Raw genomic sequence first — 13,830 nt, forward strand, 5'->3', positions numbered from 1 at the left:
AGCTTCTATACCGCACCCTACTTTTCAATAACCCGGTCACCCGAGTTCTCGGTCAAATTTTCTCCCAAGGGAACACTCCTTACCTCTCGCTGCAGCCCAAACATTAGTGTGTGTGCTGCAGCTACTCTTACGCCTGTGCTGTGTGCGTCAACCTAACTTGCCGTAGCTCAGTGTGATTGGTTTGGTGCAGCGCTACTTAATCACGATTGGCTGTTTTTATGTCTGTCAAAACATGGACGAATGAATTCTATCAAAATTGTATCAAATGTCTCATATTTCTATTGAGGAAAAGTTATATTGCGATATAAATCATTTATAGTTTCATCGCCCAGCCCTATCCGTGGTACTTTTTAAAAAAAAAATTATTATTATTGTAATTAACTTTCCTATGGCTGGGCAACAAAATGATGATTATCGCGAGATCATTTTATATGATAACAATTAACAATGGTAATTGTCTTTATGGTTTATTTTGTTCACATTATTAGCTGAAACACATTTTAGTGATTAGTTGTTTTACTTAATTCTATTTTATTTTAGTGTTCAACAAACATTTTTGATCATTATGGCTGATTTGCACATTCTGCCCCTAGGTTTCTGATATTTTCTACTGTTTGTTTGTTCTGCTGACTCATGTAAAACCACAAATAACTCTAAATAACTTTTTGTCATTTCCATCTTGTTCAGTAAAAGCTTATTCTTTATTTTGATTAAATAGCAGTATATTAATCAAAGCTTAGTGTATTTACACTAGTTTGTTGCTTTCACAGTATGAAATAAAAATAGACAAAATATCAAAATACAGCACTCCTCTTCCACTCCACATTACAGTACACACAAGAGTGTTTTTGCATTGTACGTTTTGCATGTTGACTGCTTTTGTCTTCTTTTGTCTTTTACGAGGTTTTCGTCTTGTTACTTGGTGTGCACAATTATTGTATTTAGTCTTTTGCATCATATCTAATCTGTTGCATCTCATGTTTTTTTCCCTTATCAAATCTTTCAACTAGCTTTCATCTTGTGTCTTGTATGTTGGTTTCATACTTCTTTTGCAAATAAACATTTGGTGCCTTCACTTTTCACGCAGGACAAATAAATGAGCTATTACATTAGAAAGAAATAATGATTTTGTCATTCATCATCATAATTATCAGTACTGACTGAAAATTTCATTACCAAGACAGGGCTCAAAATTAACTTTTTGACCTAGGAGCACTGTGCTCCTAACCCTAAAAAGTTAGGAGCACAGGCTAAAATCTAGGCGCACCACTATTATATAAAAAATTTGGAGAACAAGCAAAACTCTTGGCCATACCAAGTAATATTCCTATATGTATTTAAGCAATGTTAACAACCTAGAATAAAGTATTTGAATAGAGTATGAAAGAAAAAGCTTACATTGACACAGGTGCAAAACAATTGTCAATGTGTGGTATATACTTTAGTTGGTTCTTGGAGAAGAAAGACGAATCACACCATTATTTGCAACAACCAACTTTTTTATTTCATGGCCTAAAGGCCCTTAGGGGCCGTTTACACGGCGTCGGATTCAGTCAACTCCGGGAAGATTTCATCGCGGATTAGCCTTCTGTTAACATGGAAACGGTGCCTAGAGTGCCTGAATCCGGAAACTTTTGATACCAGGGTCCAGGGTAGAACGTTATCGATACGCTCCGCATTTCAGCTCCGTGTTAACGCGAGTCGGAGCGTTCCGGGGTAAAATATGATGTCACTGCATGCGCGCGCAGCCAAGAACCGCCAGTTAACCCACTCCGGGCCAGTTGGTGGCGGTAATGCGCCTCCAAGCTGGTTTGCCAGCCTCCATGACACAATAAAGCTGCAGAAAAAGAAGGAACAACCACAACAACAATGGCCGGTTTCAGAACAACATACATGCTGCTAACTGTGCTCAGCTCATCTGTCCAGACAAAGAAGTCCTGCGTCTTTGTACGACCACTCGCCATTGTTGTTTGTAAATAGTGTTGTCCTCCTCCTCCTCCTCGTCTTCTTCTTCTTCTCCTCATTTAAAGGCTGTCTAAACCGGAAATCGTTTGTGCGCAGGCGCCTGTTTTACCACCACTGTTTCACTACAGCTCTACATCGCCAGCTACTGGTCTGGCATGGCCACTACAGCGTATTCAGCCGTCCTCGCGGTAACTCATGTTAACGCAGATCGTTATCATAGCGGCGGCGTCTTAACGCGGAATGATTTTATAACGCAAAGGAGAAATCTTTGCAGAGTGTTGCCGTGTAAACGTACCCTTAGTCACTGTGGTCTACACCACGCCTGAAGTCAGGAGATTGTTTCAAACGTCGGTGGAGTTATTTGATCCCTTTGTTTATGCCGCCTGCGCACGCGAGGGGGCGGGGACTAGATTTTCCGCTTCAGTCAGCGGGGCGTGGAGCTTGTTTATTTTCAGCTGACGAGTTACTTCTGCAGCCATTATTCTAGGCGCACGTATTAATTTTCGCTCATTTTTTTATTGGCGCACCGTGCAATCGAAATCTCAAAAACAGTCTCACTACCGAAATTCTCAGGCGCATGCGACCGTAATTCAGTCGCAGTCACGAGCCCTGCAAGAGAACATTTTAATACATACATTAGGGCTGCATGATTTTGGCCAAAAATAAAAAAAATGAACTTCACATGTTCTCATCTAATTTCAGTCTGGGTACTTGACACACACTCCACCAATCACAATTGTTCTTAATCAGTTTGCCGAGGCAGACCACGTTCCTGCACATGGAGTGAGTCGTTGGTAAAAACGCAGCGTTTCCGCTGGTAAGGTTTTGCCATGGCACAACGCCACGTCCTGCCCCCTCAAATGAAATTTTGCGAAGCCTCCGGAGGTAGGGGAAAGATAAATGAGCGTTAAGTTTCACTTCCACTTAACGTACCCCCATAGCATGATGAGTCCAACGGAAACCAGTTGAGCCCCCCCCCCCCCCCCCGGATTTCACAGGAAACACTGCAACATTGAAAAATGAGCAACGAACAAGAGAAAATCACTGAAAACAGAGACTCAATGCCAAAAAGAAAAGCAATGTCAGTTCTCTAGAATTATTTTGGCTATAAGAAGGATGATACTGAAACACACACTCTGTGTCGACAGTGCCTTGCACTTGTTGCCATAACAAGAGGTAACACAACTAATTTGTTTGACCATTTACGTCGGCATCATACAGCTAATAAATCTCCTGAGTATTTTTTTCACACCGCAATATATATCTCAGGGTTTAAAAAAATCGCAGTGTCAGTTTTTTCCAATATTGTGCAGTCCTACTTCAAAAATCAAACTGCTGCAGTCAAAACTAACACTCTCAGCTGGAAACTGTAGTCAGCTCAGTGTACAAAAGTGTGTTGATGAGCTGACCGGAAGCTTGTGACTGTATGTGTGTGTTTTGGACTCCACCCAAGAGGAAGAAAAAGGACAGCAGTGGAGACGGAGCCGCTGAGTTATTATAGAACAGACGAGGAGAAAATAGATGTCCGAAGACGGGGGCTGAGAGTGGTCATGAGGTTGGCGTAAAAACAGCTGCTGCCCTTTAGTCCCACACACATGCAAGCACACACACCCTCACACACACACACACACACACACACACACCATTTATGGGTGCAGAGGCTACGCCAAGACAAAGACAGACTGAGGGAAAAACAGATCTTTCTCTCACACACATGAGGATGAAATGAACTGAGATGCTACTCTGCTTTCAGTCTCTTTTAATGGACATTAAGACAAATCAGCTCAGTCTGCACAGCTCTCCACCTCCAAAAACACAGCATATTCTATTTCTACAAAATATAATGGTCAAAAACCACATTATTTCAGTCATTCTTTTCACCTTTTCACCTAGACCTTTACATTTACTATGTACAGATCATACTAGACTTATATTATTGTGTGATAATTATTTCAGCAGACCAGAGGTCGCTTTAAATGAAAACATTCCGTCATTGATGGATTTTTCTTTTTTTTTTTTTTTTTTTTTTTTTTTTTTAAAGGTGATGGAAAATTCTGAGGGCCGTCCGTTATTTTGACAGGTTAAAATACTGAGGGTAATTTACCACAGAGAGTTTTCACACAACACTGTGAACAGAACCTACCCACAGGATTGCTGGTCTGTCTCTCTCTTACCAAGACATCAAATAGACCATAACAGCATCCTACCTGTTTATAACCCTACTGCGCCACTGTTCACAACTACGCTGAATACAACACTGGTTCTTCTTTCAAATGGTCACAGTTGGTTCACCTGTAGTACCCCCTGGTCCAGTTGATGGTGAGTGTGCATGTTAATCGGTCATTGTCATGTATTGTCTCATTGTTTAGCTGACTTAAGCCAAAATTAGATGCTACTTTGCTAACGCACAATGTCAAGACAGCCAAGTCTCCTTAGTTATTTTAAAAAGCCCAGTAAATGTGATGGTTTTGATAAACGCGGTGAAAAAAGAGGGACTGATGCAGTGGAGGATGAAGGACAAGCAAGTAATATGCCAGATCATATGGCATTTGGCATGCTATACATATGTGTTTTCTACCTTTCGTGCGTTATTTAATGCCATTTAATGGCATGTCAATTTACGCCAATATCTCCTGTTCACATAACCCTAACTGTAACCCTCAGTGCGTGGTATTTGACATGGTGTCAACATACAAACTGAAAGCTTTTAAAGCATACAGATAACACGTCAATTATAAGTGTCGTGTATATTTATGTGAGTCACTATATCATGTTGGTTGATCAGCCAGCAGCAACTACAGTTGCTGCATCATTGACATGTATTTGAAATACTACTAAATATGTCTTATCATTAAAAAAAATCTAAATTTGAAATGACTGATAATAATGTGTTATGCCAGAATTTTTATGACCCTGTCCGTCAAAATGTCGGATAGTAAAAATGTCCAGCACAACCTCTGCAGCAGACTATAGCTTTTTGCATGGTCTCATTCAAATTGATAGAACTGTCATATTTTGTCACTCTTTCCACATCATTGTCCATTTTTATCTCCGCCAAGGAGGTTATGTTTTTGCCAGGGTTTGTTTGTTTGTCTGTCTGTTTGTCTGTCCGTTAGTGTGCAACATAACTCAAAAAGTTATGGACAGATTTTGATGAAATTTTCAGGGTTTGTTGGAAATGGGATAAGGAAGAAATGATTAAATTTTGGTGGTGATCAGGGGTGGGGGGGCCCACGGGGGGGGGGGGGGGGGGGGGTGCAGACCAGAAAATTTCATCAAAATCTGTCCATAACTTTTTGAGTTATGTTGCACACTAACGGACAGACAAACTGACAGACAGACAAACAAACCCTGGCAAAAACATAACCTCCTTGGCGTGGGGGGGCCCACGGGGGGGGCCACTGATCAGCCTTGGCGGAGGTCTGCGCTCTCCGAGTGCTTCTAGTTGACACTACTTTAGCCCCCATGCCCCCCCCCCCCCCCCCCCCCCCCTCCTATTTTCAAAGTACTTCAGTTCTATTGTCAACTGTCATTTCTTCATATTACTGCATTCTTTGACATTATCTAAAATGTGAAAAATATGATTAGAAGGTTCACCAATTAATTGCTAATCAACTCTTAGGTAATGTCTTTAACGAGATTAAATGCTAGGGTTTATAAATTGTTAAAGTATGAATATTTAAGTTAACATGTTCGCTGCAGTAAATTCTTACTAAACATTAATATTAATTAGCTGTTAATCAATTCCAAGGAAATGTTTATTTCTAAATGCTAATGTCTTTGTTGTAAATGAATTGTATATTTGACACAGTGATATATATTTCAATGTGTTTTCCATTATTAATTCATTACTACAATAGTTTAACATCAGCTCTGAGTTAAGTTTTATTATTCCGTTAATAAATTATAACATAACCTTATTGTACAGTTTTTACCATTATAACATCATCTTGGAATATTATTTTTATACCATTCATTTCACAAGTTTGTGGGGAAAACCCCCCCAGAAATGTTTGTTTCCTTAAGAGGTAGATAAATAGTCAAAGTCTTGTATGAAAGATATGAAGCAGACCGCCATTTTTATTTTGAAGAACAATTAAAATGATAGATTACCTGCATTGATCCCCTAAAGGGAATCAATACATAATAAAACAAATCATTCTTTATTAATAAGTTTATAGTTATAATAATAACAACAACAATGTTTATTTATATAGCACTTTTGCAGAAAGATTTCACAAAGTGCTTTACAATAAAATCAGACACGAGTTTATCAGCAATTCTCTGAGCAGATGTCACAGAAGTTACGCACAGCATCACTATGACGTCCAGGTACTCTAAAGTCGGTAGTATCCTGTAATGGAAAACAGTCTCCAGGAATACTACCTGGTACCCAAGTCGAGTCGAGTCAAGTCGAGTCGATTCCACGTGGTGGAAACGCAGCATAGGAGCCCGTGGAGGGTTGTGCAATTTCAGCAACTCTAAAATGAAGATGGGGGTTTGGCCATTTAAAGCTTTAAAATTAAGAACTACAAATTTTTAAATGTATCCTAAAAAGAACAGGGAGTGAGTGTAGTTCTGCTAAAACCAGTGTGATATATGCTCTTTTGCTGGTGTGGGTTAAAAGCCTTGCAGCAGATCTTTCTGTTTTAGGGAGGTAAAAACGCTGTTACAGAAGTCTAGGCAGGAAGAAATTAAAGTGTGAATGATCTCTAGCTCTGCTTTTGACACCAATGTTCTCAGCATGGAAATGTTCCTCAGATGGAAGAAGTAGTTCCTAATTAGTTTTTTTTTAACTGAGGCTCAAGCAACACTGCTGATTTAAAAACAACATCCAGCTTCCGAAGACCCCAACTGGATGGACGAGCCTAGGGAACCCAGGTGATGTCTAACAAAAGGGATCCGATTTTCCAATAATCAGCAATAATCAGAGTCTCAGTCTTGTCCAAGTTAAGTTACAGAAAGTGATCACTTAACCACTGATGGATGTCAGACAGCTGATTAAGGAGCACAATTTATATAACTCTTAGTTTTTGAAGGAGCAGTACAGCTGAAAATTGTCCGCACACACCATCACTATTTGTATTAGTGCACAGTAATAAATGAAAATAGTTGTAGAGGCCCAAAAAATCTATTTTTCTTTAGCCCTTCTTTTTCCTTTAGCTATTGTGCCTATGTGCCCTTCCTTTTCTCTCTGGTTTAACATGAATCTGCAGAGGAAAAAGAGGGCAGAATGGCCCATTTTCTGCTGCAGGGACTTTTCCAGGAACTTTGAAAAACCTCAGTGTGTTTCCATCAAAATCACCCTGGTAAAAAAAACTTTCCCTCGACCCCTAACTTTATATGAAAAAAGTTCCTGGTAGGGGGGTGGGACTTTTCAGTTTCCCTGGAATTCTTGGTGGCAGGGCTGTGTGCTGAAGAACACCAATTGGTGGAACATACTTGCGCCATTCTACACTTTCGTTCACCCACTATAGCCAGTGTGCATCTGCAAACTGGTTTATTCCATTTCATTCCTAGATTCACTTCTTTTGTGTTTTGATCCTTTAGAAAATAGAAAAAAAGAATGGACACAGATGGATGACAACTTCTATTTGATAAATACTCTCTTCTGAGTGTTTAAAGTCACTGTTTTAAGCGTATTTGTCTTGCTATATTAAATGCATTGAAATCATCATCTGTCCATCCAATTACTCTCTGGATAATAAGCCTGGACCTTGTCAAACATATTTGTCGAATATGATCTTTTTTGCACCATTTTCCAAATGAGTATATTGTACTTGAATAGTGCCCAGCGTGGCTGGAACTGAGCCGAGCATATTCAAGTGCATTTCAGTCTTCGTCTTTCCATCCAAGTAAGTTAAAGAGCATATTCAGCAAATCTGTTAAAACCCGTCTGGACAAAAGTATGCTGAATACACTGAAAAGAAATTCAGCAGGACCTCGAGTCGGGGACTGGAGACTGCCAAGCCTCATTTGAATACATTTTCAGGAACTTTGAGATGCAGTGGAAACACAAAACACGCAGATTACCAGGAATTCTTTTACCCAGGTAAATAAGTTCCTGGGAGTCTGATGGAAAACAGGCTAATGTTGGAGCCTTTTCTCCACCCAAAAGTTTACAGTTGAACTTGTGAAAACACTAAAAAGCATAACAGAGTGACGGACATGGTTCATGTGTGTTTTGAAGCGTTGCTCTATGGCTCTGAGGTAGCAGACAGTTCAATGTGAATTCCTGTGTCAGATGAAGGTGTGAAAGTTGTGAAACCAGTCCTCGTCACATCAGGACGGCAAGACACAGGTATGCAGGCTGACAGTACGTAAACACACACACCTAACCAATAACACCCACAGGCTGATGGCTCAAACACAACAGTATTATATGCTTATTAGTCTGAGCAGACATGGGTCTAATTAAAAGACAAACCGTTTCAATGTTGGATGTCTGTCTGGTCCATCTGATCCCTCCAATCCTTTAACTGATTCAGTAATCTAGTGATTTAATACTCTGCAGTATTACACATCTCTCAGCTCAGTTACACAGCTCGTTTTGGAGGATGTTTCACTCATCAGTACCTCTGGTTGCTGAGGATGGATGTCAAGGAACCCTTTCCATACAGTTTAGCAGGACGACCCCCATCAAACACAAAGGTACAATCATGTTTTAATGGCTTTTTTTTTTCCCTTGAGTTGGGGTTTTCAACCAAGGCATACATGTTTGTTCCACTTCTAATGCCAGAAAAGAAACAATAGATTTTTTACATTAAAAATTAAGTTAGCTAATGTCACACAATGAACATTAATGCTAAATTTATAATGACCATCTTTCAAGTTCGACTGTATTTCTGGCTTTGCTGGTTCTTGCATTAGCTTAAACAACAACTGTCAAATATTTCAATGTACCCCATCCAAATTTGTTTGCACCAGTCATAAGCAACATGACAATATGATGACTATAATACTATATTCTTTTAAAAAGAGACGACCAGAGCAGCCAAAGTCTAATGGGCCATCTAGCATGGACCAGTAACATGAGATTCACATTTAGTAGAGGCATATAGATACTCACAGTGCATCTGTTCATTAGAAAGTCTATGTATTTTTCTGATGATGTTAAGAGAATGTGGCAATTTTAGTCTAAAAGTAAATAAAACTGCACCAATATGGCAAAACATTAAGACCTGAAGATAAAAGAAGTGAAGCTGAAAGTGTGAATGAAGCAACATGTAAATACTGAAAAAGTAATGGCAAAATTGATCAAGACACAGGTTTAGGTCTTACACCACCATAGGGATGTACCAATTACCGGTATTAAGTTAAATCGCAGTAAAATTCCCAATGGTTAGTAATTACCATCTCAAATTCTAATTATTATTAAAACCGAGTTTAATTACCGCACTTTGAAAACTCAAGGTGATAGTGTTCATTTCCCGGAGAAGCAGCAGCACTCCAGGATTGCATGCACAGTTTGCAATATTTGGCCTGCATAAACATGGCTGAAGGCAGCCGCACAGACAGCACTCCAGAGGTCCGGGGATAGCGGGGCCCTGCACAGACCAGGTCCAAGCGCACCTCCATCCCATACATCTCTCTCTCATTGTGACATTCAGAATGATTTGATATGGAAAATGGTCAAAGAAGCTCCACTATGACCTGTCCAACTACTTTTTTTTTCCCACTCAAAAAACCACTTAAGAATTGATAGGAGAATTGATAAGGGATTGGATTGGTAAGCAGAATCGACAATGACATTCCCACCCCTAGTGCAGATGTGTCTTATGGCCATAAGGTGCCATCTTTAATGCACATTTGTATGTTTGACGTTTATGTTAATATATTAATGTTTTTGCCAACAGAAAGTACATTGTGCTGTTATTTTATTTATTTATTTATTTATTTCAAAATACAACTTGGTTAAATTATTTCGTTGTGTGTAAAAGTACTTTTTGAACATTTTGAGTACATTTCAACAATATCGTGATAATAATGATAACCGTGATAATTTTGGTCACAATAACCATGATATGAAATTTTCATGTCATTACATCTCTACTAACCAATAAGAATTCAGCATGAAACAATGCATAGTTCTTAACTTTGCTTAATTTTTTTAGCATTACATCAGCACAGATTGATAACGTATTTTTGTATATCAACATCACTAGAACCCACCATCTCTCTGCTTTGTCGGATCGTCAATATGCTCTAATCCTTCATGATCTAATATCGTCGTATCGCACACCCCTACCCCAATGGCACACAAACTAAACTGTGTAAGTTCATTACCTAAGCAACAAAGGACATGATGCTCCAACTGTCTTAAAATCAGAGCTTTGTAACTACCGAAAACCGAAAGTGAAACTTAAAGGCTCCCACAGATTTGGGCGCACTGTGTGTGTACTGTGAGCGCGCACTGTCTGCAGACGTTTGAGGTTTCATAGTTGAGCGTACCAATTTCCTACATTTCTTGTGATAATTTCCTACATTTACATCATCCTACATTGTGTGACATCGAGTACGCACACACAGAATCAGTGCAGTCATAAAAATTTGTGCTGACGTGTCCAGCAGACGTCTGCTTTGGGTCCGCATTGAGGCCGACTTGAGTACAAGTGGACGTCCGCGGAGTCAAGTACTCCTGAACATCCAACTTCTGTGCCTCTGGTATACTTGTTTACTCCCCCCTTATTGGCACCCCAGCCACAGAATAAAGTGGGGGGTTTTTTTCTTTCTTTTTTTTGTGCAGCTGCTGAATTGTCAGCACCTCTGCAAAAAAATTCAAACAAACACAAAAAAACCCACACCGATAAGGGGTACACCTCCGTATTGTATTGAAGACTCCGAACCGAAATAGTTTGGTACAAACGAGTGCACCGTTACACCCCTACTCCTCATATATGACTAGGGATGGGAATTGATAAGAATTTAACAATTCCAATTCCATCATCAATTTTGCTAATCAATCCAATTCCTTATCGATTCTCTTATCAATTCTCATTGGGTCTCATTGGGTGAGAAGAATTTAAGCAAAGTAAAGATACTTTTACTTAATTACAACTTTTCAGTACTTTTCCCACCTCTATTTAAATACATATATGCTGCAAAACATGCCCAAACATGTCTAAATTAAAACTTAGTAACATGGTGCCACTTGATGCGAGTATGTGCATGTAATCTATTTTTACAAGTAATTCCTCAAGGGGAAACTGAACTGTACAGAAAATATGAACATATACAACCTGAGTACGGCATTTGAACAACCAGTATACCATATGCAGGAAATTATACAAAGTATAATGGTAACTGGTTGCAAAATTTATATTTTTAAGTTTGGACCTTTCACAATAGGAATTCTATAGCTGTTTTATGCAAAGTGGATTCTTCATAATCAATAATTTTCTGACACCAAGGAAACACTACATAAATCACAGCCATCATCAATCAAAGCCTTGAAATTAAACTTTTCTCATATTTAATGTACTTCCAATAATACGATCAGCCACAATCCTATATAAAAAGGCACAGTCAAATAAAGAAAATATATGTATGATATCTAAGCTCCATGAAGTGTTTCCACAGCTTCATACTTCATATTTTGTTTATCAGTCCTTTATCTGTTCTATCCAGTTCAGGAGAAGGTAAATGAGGTAATAATTTACATCCATGCACAGCAGTCTCAAACCCTTTTATGCCCACTCTGACACATCAGAAAAGCAGTTTGTGACTGTAAACAAAGTCACCGCCACAGCCATTTTCACAACAAGTTGCATGTCTCTGGACCCGGAAACAGAAATATTACGATGGTATGACGACGGTTACAGCATCACTTAACAAGCCCATTAGTGTATGCGCATGTTAGAGGAGTCATGACAGTTTATAAAGTAATGGTGTCATTTAGTCTGTCAATTTCATGATAAATTTATGCAACATTAAGAAGAGCACGACAGCCATGGACAGCTTTTTGTAGAAAAAGCAGGCATGCACTCCACAACACATTACTGCTCTGATCGAGTCAATTCTAAGCATGAAATATACTGTATCGACTCAGCAGTCATGGTTAATGTTACTGTACAAAATTTGGCAGTTACTGATTGTCTGTAATGCATAGAGTGTGCATGGGGTTATGACGAATAGGTGAGTGGTTGAGAAAGGTATGGGAGCGGAGCCAGTGAGTCAGTGTGTGTAAGAAAGGTAAGAGCAGGAAAAGAGAGAGAGCGGATGAGTGAGACAGAGCCAGTAGTTAAGTTTCCCATTTGTTTTTCTCTGTTATTTCGGCATGGTTACGGCTGACAGTAACCAATACTACTACTACTACTTCTTCTCGATCACTGTAACTAGGGCTGGGTATCATGGCCAATTTCCTTAATCGATTCGATTTCGATTCATAAGGTTCTGAATCGATTAATTGCGATTCAATTCAGTATTAATTGATTGATTCAGATTCATTTAGTGATACCCAAGTACAATTTTGAGTTGTAACTTGATCATTTGACTACTGCAGCCATGCAACACAGAATCAATATTGACATTAGAAAGGAAATAAATCTGACATTTCAGCAGTAAATACATGAATCTACTCTGAAATAATGAACAGGACACAAACATGTCCATGTTTCTCCAGTGGCTCAGAACGGACTTCTTCGTCATCTTTATTGTGTTTTATACCTGGTGCTTCCAGCCTTAGGCACATTACTATCACCCTGGGGCACTGACACCAGTTTGGCCCCCCTGAAACAGAATCATGTTGGGCCCTTGGTACAAGAAACTCACAGGACGGGGAGGGTGGGCGGAGCTTTGTGATTTCCGCTTTATTATTCTTCTAACTCCGCACTCAGCCACAGGTGATTGAAGTTAATATTTCTAGAATGATTGGCTTCCACAACCTGCCTCCGCCGGCCAGTTCCTCCACACTGCAAGTTCCAGTTTGAGGCCGGGGGGCCCTCCCACAGAGGGTTTTCCCCACCCTTCCTCCACGTTCCTCCTGCACCAGAACCATCGCGAGCACGACCAAGACTCCGCAAGGGGCTCGCGAGACAGAGCCGGCCGCGCTTCCACGTCAGCGGTTTCTGGGTCATTCACTTGCGGTCCTGCTCTGAGAAATCGATTTCATCCACCATTAAGCAATTACACAAAATTAAAAAGAAATCGATCCAAAATTGATTAAATCGATTTTTTTTTACCCAGCCCTAGCTGTAACCAACACTGTTCTTCCAATAAAGTGACCAGTGTGGAATAAAACCTCATCTGTCCTTCGGACGTCTAATTGGATGCCATAATATTTTATTGCTGGAATGAATATAAATAAGACCCATTGGTTTTTTTTGCAGTTCTTACGCTGACTAGTCGTTACAATACTCCCTGACTACTCAACTATTGAAATAGTCATTACCTGACTAGTGACTATTACCATGATTGTTTCCTCAGCAAAATGTAAAGACACAGAGAAAAACAGTTCAAAACCTAAAGGCATTTGGATATAGATTTACAGATACATTTTTGAAAAAAGTCATGTAGAGACTGCAGCAGACTGGACAAATCAGGACATACGAGGAAAAAAAAAAGAAAAGAAACTGATATTCTACTAATAGAGGTTACTCCACTAACAGAGGTTGAATATATGAATTTTATTTTCGCCTACAGCCTAAGCATAAAAATGGTAATTTATCACATCTGTGAAAAAGGAATTTTGACTATTGATCAATCTTCTGTTGCCATTTAATCAACGTAGTGCTAAAACTCTATACAAGTGAATCTAGACTTTTGACCCCATGGAAAGACAAGCCACTACAGTACTCCAAATGCACACTGTCCACCAGAAATCCCAACATGCAGCACCCTGATTGTGACTCTACATGTAATAAACAA

At 39.4% G+C, this 13,830-nt stretch overlaps 1 protein-coding gene across 2 annotated transcripts in view; it reads right to left on the reverse strand.

Annotated features, from left to right (window-relative positions):
- bmpr1aa (bone morphogenetic protein receptor, type IAa) overlaps positions 1–13,830 on the reverse strand; it is an 81,513-nt gene that overhangs the window by 52,025 nt on the left and 15,658 nt on the right. The gene's annotated exons all lie outside the window — the stretch shown is intronic.

This window comes from Sphaeramia orbicularis, chromosome 15, assembly GCF_902148855.1.
Source record: "Sphaeramia orbicularis chromosome 15, fSphaOr1.1, whole genome shotgun sequence".
In the NCBI taxonomy this organism is placed as follows: Eukaryota; Metazoa; Chordata; class Actinopteri; order Kurtiformes; family Apogonidae; genus Sphaeramia; species Sphaeramia orbicularis.